Below are 7113 nucleotides of genomic sequence, written 5' to 3' on the forward strand. Positions count from 1 at the left end.
AGGGGAGAGGAAAAAAGGAGAGGAGTGGAGAGGAGAGGAAAAGAGGAGAGGAGAAGGGGAGAGGAGAAGAAAAGAGGAGAGGAAAAGGGGAGAGGAGGGGAGGGGAAAAGGGGAGAGGAGAGAAAAAGAGGAGGTGGGAGGAGAGAGGAAAAGGGGAGAGGAAAAGAGAAGGGGAGAGAGGAGAGGAGAAGAAAAGGGGAGAGGAAAAGGGAAAAGGAGGGGAAAGGAAAAGGGGAGATGAGGTGTGAGGAGAGAGGAAAAGGGGAGAGGAGGTGGGAGGAGAGAGGAATTTTGCAACTTTGACATGTGTTAGTAAAACTGTACATATCATCACAACTACTTTGTGTATCCAGGTAGATTATACCACATTTTTTTCAGGATAAATTGGGCTTTTTTTTTTTTTTTTAACAGAAAATTTTAATTTAACAAATCAGCATTACAATACAAGATAAGTTAGTACATTCAATGCAGGGAGAATAATGACAGTAGGATCTACCTTCAACAGGTAGCCACTATTTATCAGATATTCCAGTTGTGCAGATGTCAGAAGTATCACTTAACAGTACACCTTATTGCATTATAGTGTTATACAATCTTAGATAATATTATGTAAGTAACCAATATTCGATCCAGCCTGGTAGGGGTGGGGGGGAGGGAAGGGTATGAGGGGGAGCGGGCGCCAGGTGAATAGGCATGGGATATAGGATGTCCTCCAATGTGTTTCATGTCATGGTTATGGGGTAGGGGGTTCAGGGTCCCCGGAGGCGTCCACCCAAGAGGACCAGATTTTATCAAACTTCCCTGGGCATTGCCTACTTTCATATGTCATTCTATATAGGGGAAGTACCATGTTCACCGACCTTCTCCACGAGGCCAGAGTAGGAGGCTCTACTAGTTTCCATCTGAGTAAAATTTCACGCCTAGCATAATATAATGCGAAGGTAAGACACAATTTACTATACCTGTCTCCCTCAATATCCTCCAAATGGCTGAGTAATAGTATTTGAGGATCCACCGGTATATTTAAACCTGTGACATTGCTCAGTGTGGATGCCACTGCTGACCAAAAGGGTCGGAGTTTGGGACAGGACCAGACCATGTGCCAGAAGGTGCCCATCTCCTGTCTGCATCTCTGACAATTGGGATCTCTTTGATGGTAAATGCACGCCAGTCTCTGTGGGGTGAAGTACGCTCTGTGTAGGAACTTAAATTGTATGAACCTATCTTTTGCCGCGATCATGGAAGGAATGTAGGAGATTAAACACTCCTTCCATTCCTCCTCGTCCAAAGAAGGAATATCAACCCTCCACTTTTCCCAGGTCTTAGTTAATTTGGTATCATACTCTACTGTAAGGTATAGATATAGTGTTGAGAGAGGCTTCCCTATCACACTGGAAATCAAGAGCCGTTCAATGGAGTCTGGTTCCAAAATGAGGGGGGCAGGGAACTGGGCTTCGAAGGCGTGCTTCAGCTGCCAGTACCTGAACTGGAAGGAGGATGGGATAGCAAATGATTGCCTCAGGGCATGGAAAATAATAATAAATTGGGCTTTTATTTGGTGATAAATTGTAATGGCTATCTACTGAAAAGAAAAACAGTCCCAAAACAGTAAAAAAAATATATTTTTAAATGTAACTGTATATTTCCTGTTACTACCATAATCTCCCACCAAAAAACAACTCATATTAAATTCTCCTGCTCCTGACGATTGCAGTGATATCACATATGTATATGTTAATTTTAAAAAAATCCTGTTAAAAATAAAAAAAATAAAAATTTGTCCCTTTAATTTTTTTTGCCCAACTTTATTGCTATCACAAGGGATGAATAGCTAAGTCCATGACAGGTCCTCTTTACGGAGAGATCGGGGACTAGAGAATAAAATCCTTGCTACAAAGCAATGTAGCACAGAAATTAGTAGAGTCCATCTAGTGGTAAAAAAATAAGAATGCAATTTGTTTTGCTGCTGATGCACTGAGCAGATTAAAGATGGGTACTATACTTCCCTCTAGTGGCATAATGTGAAAAGTGAAAATGTATTTCTTATACAAATAATGCAGTGAATAAAATGATAACATAACCTTCTCTAGTAACCTAAAATAAAACAGTGGAAAGTTACAAGTTGTTATTAATCACAATTGTATTTTTTTTTTAAATATGTGTGCAAATAAATGTATATTGTATGTTTCAAAATGAATGTTTACTATTATTTTTAATAATGTTGTTTTTGCAATACAGGATTTATATAACACCAACAGTTTGCACAGTGATTTTCTTCCTTTCTGCTTGTTAGCTGCCTATGTCTAGTACGTAATTAGCGATGGGGGAGTTATGATGTGATGGGTGTGTTTTATTAATAAATGGAATTACGCTATGTGCGCTCTCCTTTGTTTTTTTTCCTTTGGAGCCCTCCATCTACCCATCACCTGGAGAAGTGCTTTGTTAATGTGGCCCAGGATATTTCTTACTTTGGAGGCTTATAATATACTTAACTCTGGTGAGTTTAACCCCCTAGGGGAGTGTGTTCACGCAAGGTGGAGTTGGAGTGGTCGGTGGATGGTGCACCTTTTGACATACGCTATGATCTACTTTCAACAACTTCTGAACCACTACTGATACTGCACTACTCTTATGGACATTGTTTTGTGTGTTGTTGGCCACACTATTTTCTTCCTATTTGCTCAACATTAGCGCTGTTTTAGTGTATGACAATACACAATCCAGTGAACAACCATCAGCATCGATATAACACATCCAATACATCGTTCCAGTTACACTCAACCTCAATCTGTACCTCACCCGGCATTGATTCCTAGTAACCTGTCATATACCAGCTCCATAGGGGCCAATCCCGGCACATCCAACCATGGACCCCATATTTTTTCGAATTTTTGCATGCTACCTCTATGTTGATATATCAACTTTTCCATTTTCAGAGATGTGTTAATATTATCAGTCCATTCTTTAATGGTCGGGGGCATATCAGACTTCCAATGGGTCATAATCAGTTTTCTGGCCTGAAAAAGTACTCTGTGAACAGCCTCTCTACTGTGACCTTCCCATTCATATTCCTCCAAAGCCCCCAAGAGACATGCTTTAGGGTCCTGTGGAAGATTCACATTAAAAATTGAGTTGATGTTCCTCACCACTCCTGCCTAATACGTGTGTTACTTGGGACATCTCCACAACATATGTATAAGGTCCCCATGCTCGCGTTTGCATCTAGTACATGTTGGTTCCGCCTGCCTATTTATTAAATGTAACCTGTGAGGAGTATAGTACGTTCTCAACAGTATATATAATTGGGTACGTTTTTGTGACACATTAAGTGAACATAGGTTCACCACCTGAAAGATCTCCTCCCACTGATCCCCGTCTAGCTGTTCCACCTCTGTTTCCCATTTCTCTCTCACCCTCAGGGGATGGTGCCTCATCACGGATTGCAACAGGATGGCATAGCATTGAGAAATAAATCCTTTAGATGAGTCAGCATCCCTCAGAAGGTTAAATACCGGGGCTGGGGACAAGTGCCATTCCAAGGAGCGGCCCTGGGCCGCTACTGCATGTCTAAGTTGCACATAATAAAACAACATTGATGCGGGCAAATTATACGCTTCCTTAAGATCAGCAAACATACGTAGCACCCCATCCCTAAATATATGTTTAACATGTGTAACTCCAAACTGCTTCCAACGAGCACCACATTGTAATTTAGCTAATTCCCCATAAGTGTCATTATGCCAAATGGGACTGTATTCCCTGTAGCCATCAACATTCTGGAGATATTTGGACTTATTCCACACCTTTTGTACCAGACTGAAAGTTGGGTATTTTTTATGTGGCTTAGTGAAGGCCAGTGCCTCCAAAGCCATATGAATCGGTCCCTTACCTACTGTATGAATCATTAGCTTGTGGGATGAGTTTTGTGACAGGACAAATGTACCGATTAAGTGCTGTAGTTGGGCAGCCAGGTAGTACAACCATGGGTTGGGCAATGCCAATCCACCACAATCTTTGGGTCTCTGTAAATGTTCTAATTTGATCCGGGCAGGTCCATTCTTCCAAATGAGGGTTTGGAAAATGGCATTAACTATATGGAATATTTTTAAGGGAATGACCATAGGGGTGTTATGTAAAAGATAAAGTAACTGTGGCATAAGAATCATTTTTACTAGGTTTACTCTTACCGACAGTAAGAGGGAGTTCCAAGTCTTGATTTTGTCCAGGAAACGCTGTAGGAGGGGAAAAACGTTCAAATGTATAAAATCCCTGGGCTGGGACGTAATTTGAATCCCCAAGTACTTGAAGGAAGTAGCAATTGGAATAGGGCATGCGGCGCTCACCGTCTGTGATTCATCTCCATCCAATAAAAGAAGGGCGGACTTTGACCAATTTATAAGAAGACCAGAAAATTTCCCGAATTTGGATATGGTCGACATGGCCTCCTGAAGGGAGAGGCCAGTGTCACCAAGTAGAAGCATGGTGTCATCAGCATACAACATAATTTTTTTCCTGCATGTCATCATAGCGGAAGCCTGTGATGCGCCGATTTGCCCTGATGCCAATCGCCAATGGCTCGATAGCCAGCGCGAAGAGGAGGGGAGACAGGGGACATCCCTGTCTCGTGCCTCTCCTCAACGCGAAGCACGGGAACAGAAAGCCAGACACCCTTACAGCGGCCTCCGGCTGGCTATAAAGGAGCTTGACCCAAGAGATATACTGCAGACCAAATCCAAAATTCTGCAAAACCGACCGTAAATAGTCCCAATCTATGCTGTCAAATGCCTTAGTGGCATCCAACGACAGTAGGGCCCTAGAACCCATATTGTCCACCTTAGATTGTATATTAAGGAATAACCTTCTTAAATTGACTGCAGTCGACTTATTGGGCATGAAACAAGACAAGTCTATCTAGTTCAACCAAAAAAATAAGTAAATAAATACAATCCCATATACACAATGCTATACCCACAGTTGATCCAGAGGAAGGGAAAAAGCTCCAGCAAAGCATGATCCAATTTGCTACAGCAGGGGGAAAAAAATCCTTCATGATCCCCCAAGTGGCAATCGGATTCTCCCAGGATCAACTTTACCTATAAATGTCAGTACCCAGTTATATTATGTACATTTAGGAAAGAATCCAGACCTTTCTTAAAGCAATCTACTGAGCTGGCCAGATCCACCCCTGGAGGGAGTCTATTCCACATTTTCACAGCTCTCACTGTGACGAAACCTTTCCGTATTTGGAGATGAAATCTCTTTTCCTCCAGGCGTAAAGAGTGCCCCCGTGTCCTCTGTGATGACCTTAAAGTGAATAACTCAACACCAAGTTCACTATATGCAGGGCTTTTTTTCTCAAACAATAGGTGCTGAAACTTAACAACGGCCCCACAAAACCCTTCCCCTACAAACACCCTCCAAATCACATCAAATAGTGGGTGTGTTCAGTCAAATTTCACAAAAACAGTAGGAGGGTCTTAAAGGGGCATTAAATGCCAGGATTTCATTACATAGAGAGTGCAGAGCTGTCACTTGTAAACACAGAAACCAGACTTCTATGTTTACAAGTGATTGTGGTGAGCAGGCACCAAAGGTTCTGAGCCAGAGGTGGTGGAACTGAGTTCCACCAAGTTCCCCCTGAAAAAAAGCCCTGACTATATGGACCCCTTATGTATTTGTACATTTTGATCATATCCCTCCTTAATTTCCTCTTCTCAAGAGTGAATAAATTCAGTTCCTCTAATCTTTCCTCATAGCTGATCTCCTCCATGCCTCTTATCAGTTTAGTTGCCCTTCTCTGCACTTTCTCCAGTTCCCCGATATCCTTTTTGAGAACTGGTGCCCAAAACTGAACTGCATATTCCAGATGAGGTCTAACTAATGATTTGTACAGGGGGGCAAAATTATATCTCTCTCTGGAGTCCATACTTCTCTTAATACAAGAAAGGACTTTGCTCACTTTGGAAACTGCAGCTTGGCATTGCATGTTATTATTGAGCTTATGATCTACCAAAACCCCCAGATCCTTCTCCACCATAGATTCCCTCAGTTGTACTCCCCCTAATATGTATGATGCATGTATATTCTTGGCCCCCCAAGTGCATAACTTTACATTTATCAACATTAAACCTCATTTGCCACTTAGTTGCCCAATTAGACAGTGCATTGAGGTCAGCTTGTAAATTGGAGACATCCTGTAAGGACGTTATTCCACTGCATAGCTTGGTGTCATCTTAGCTTTTAGCTGTCACAAGCTTTTGAAGGGTGTTTGGGGAAATTTGTGCCTAGGGAACCTTTGTGAAGTCCGGTACTGATGTTGGATGAGAAGACCTGATTCACAGCTGGTGTTCCAATTCATACTACACAGGATAAGTTCATACGTAAAGGATAAATGATGCCTGCACATTTGTCCAGGTAAAAAAAATGTGCATTTATTTATTTAGCCTGTAAAGCATTGCACCGCAAACGGTGGTGCCATGCAGGTCTCCTGCAGATCTGGCAGTGTATCGGTGTGCCTGTACATCCCATACGGGCAGGCCAATACACTGATAGGAAGAATCAACGACCTACCACGGCGCTGTGTGGTAGTTTGTATAAAAAGAAAGAAAAAACTGCGCTAATCAAATAAACAATAAGGGTGGACAAATCCCTAAGCTGCAATCAATGTGGGATAAACACAAATACAAATAAACAAGAAAAAAATTGCGCTATTTAAAGTCCAAGTTCATTTATAAAAAATTGTGAAAAATTCCAGAAGCTTGAGCAGCTGAAGATAAACTAGGTATTCATCACAGAAAAATTATATGCCGACATCTTATGGAGTGCATGCTTACCAGAATGTAAGCCAAAATGAACAGATGGCTATTACCCCAGCCTGGGCTGTTGATTGTGTAGGATGAAGTGTAGAACTCGCAAATTTCTCAGCATAGGTTAGCATCCATTCCGAAAGTGTTGTTATATATAAAACAACATAAAATGTACATAGCGTGATACCGTCTAGATTATAGAGTATGTACAATAAATCCAGTGGCACTCATTATATGAGCACCCAGAGATAGACAAAACTAGTAGCCACCCAGTGAATGAAGTGACAATCGGTGTACCATCACCACA

This window comes from Aquarana catesbeiana, linkage group LG13, assembly GCF_042186555.1.
Source record: "Aquarana catesbeiana isolate 2022-GZ linkage group LG13, ASM4218655v1, whole genome shotgun sequence".
Taxonomy (NCBI): domain Eukaryota; kingdom Metazoa; phylum Chordata; class Amphibia; order Anura; family Ranidae; genus Aquarana; species Aquarana catesbeiana.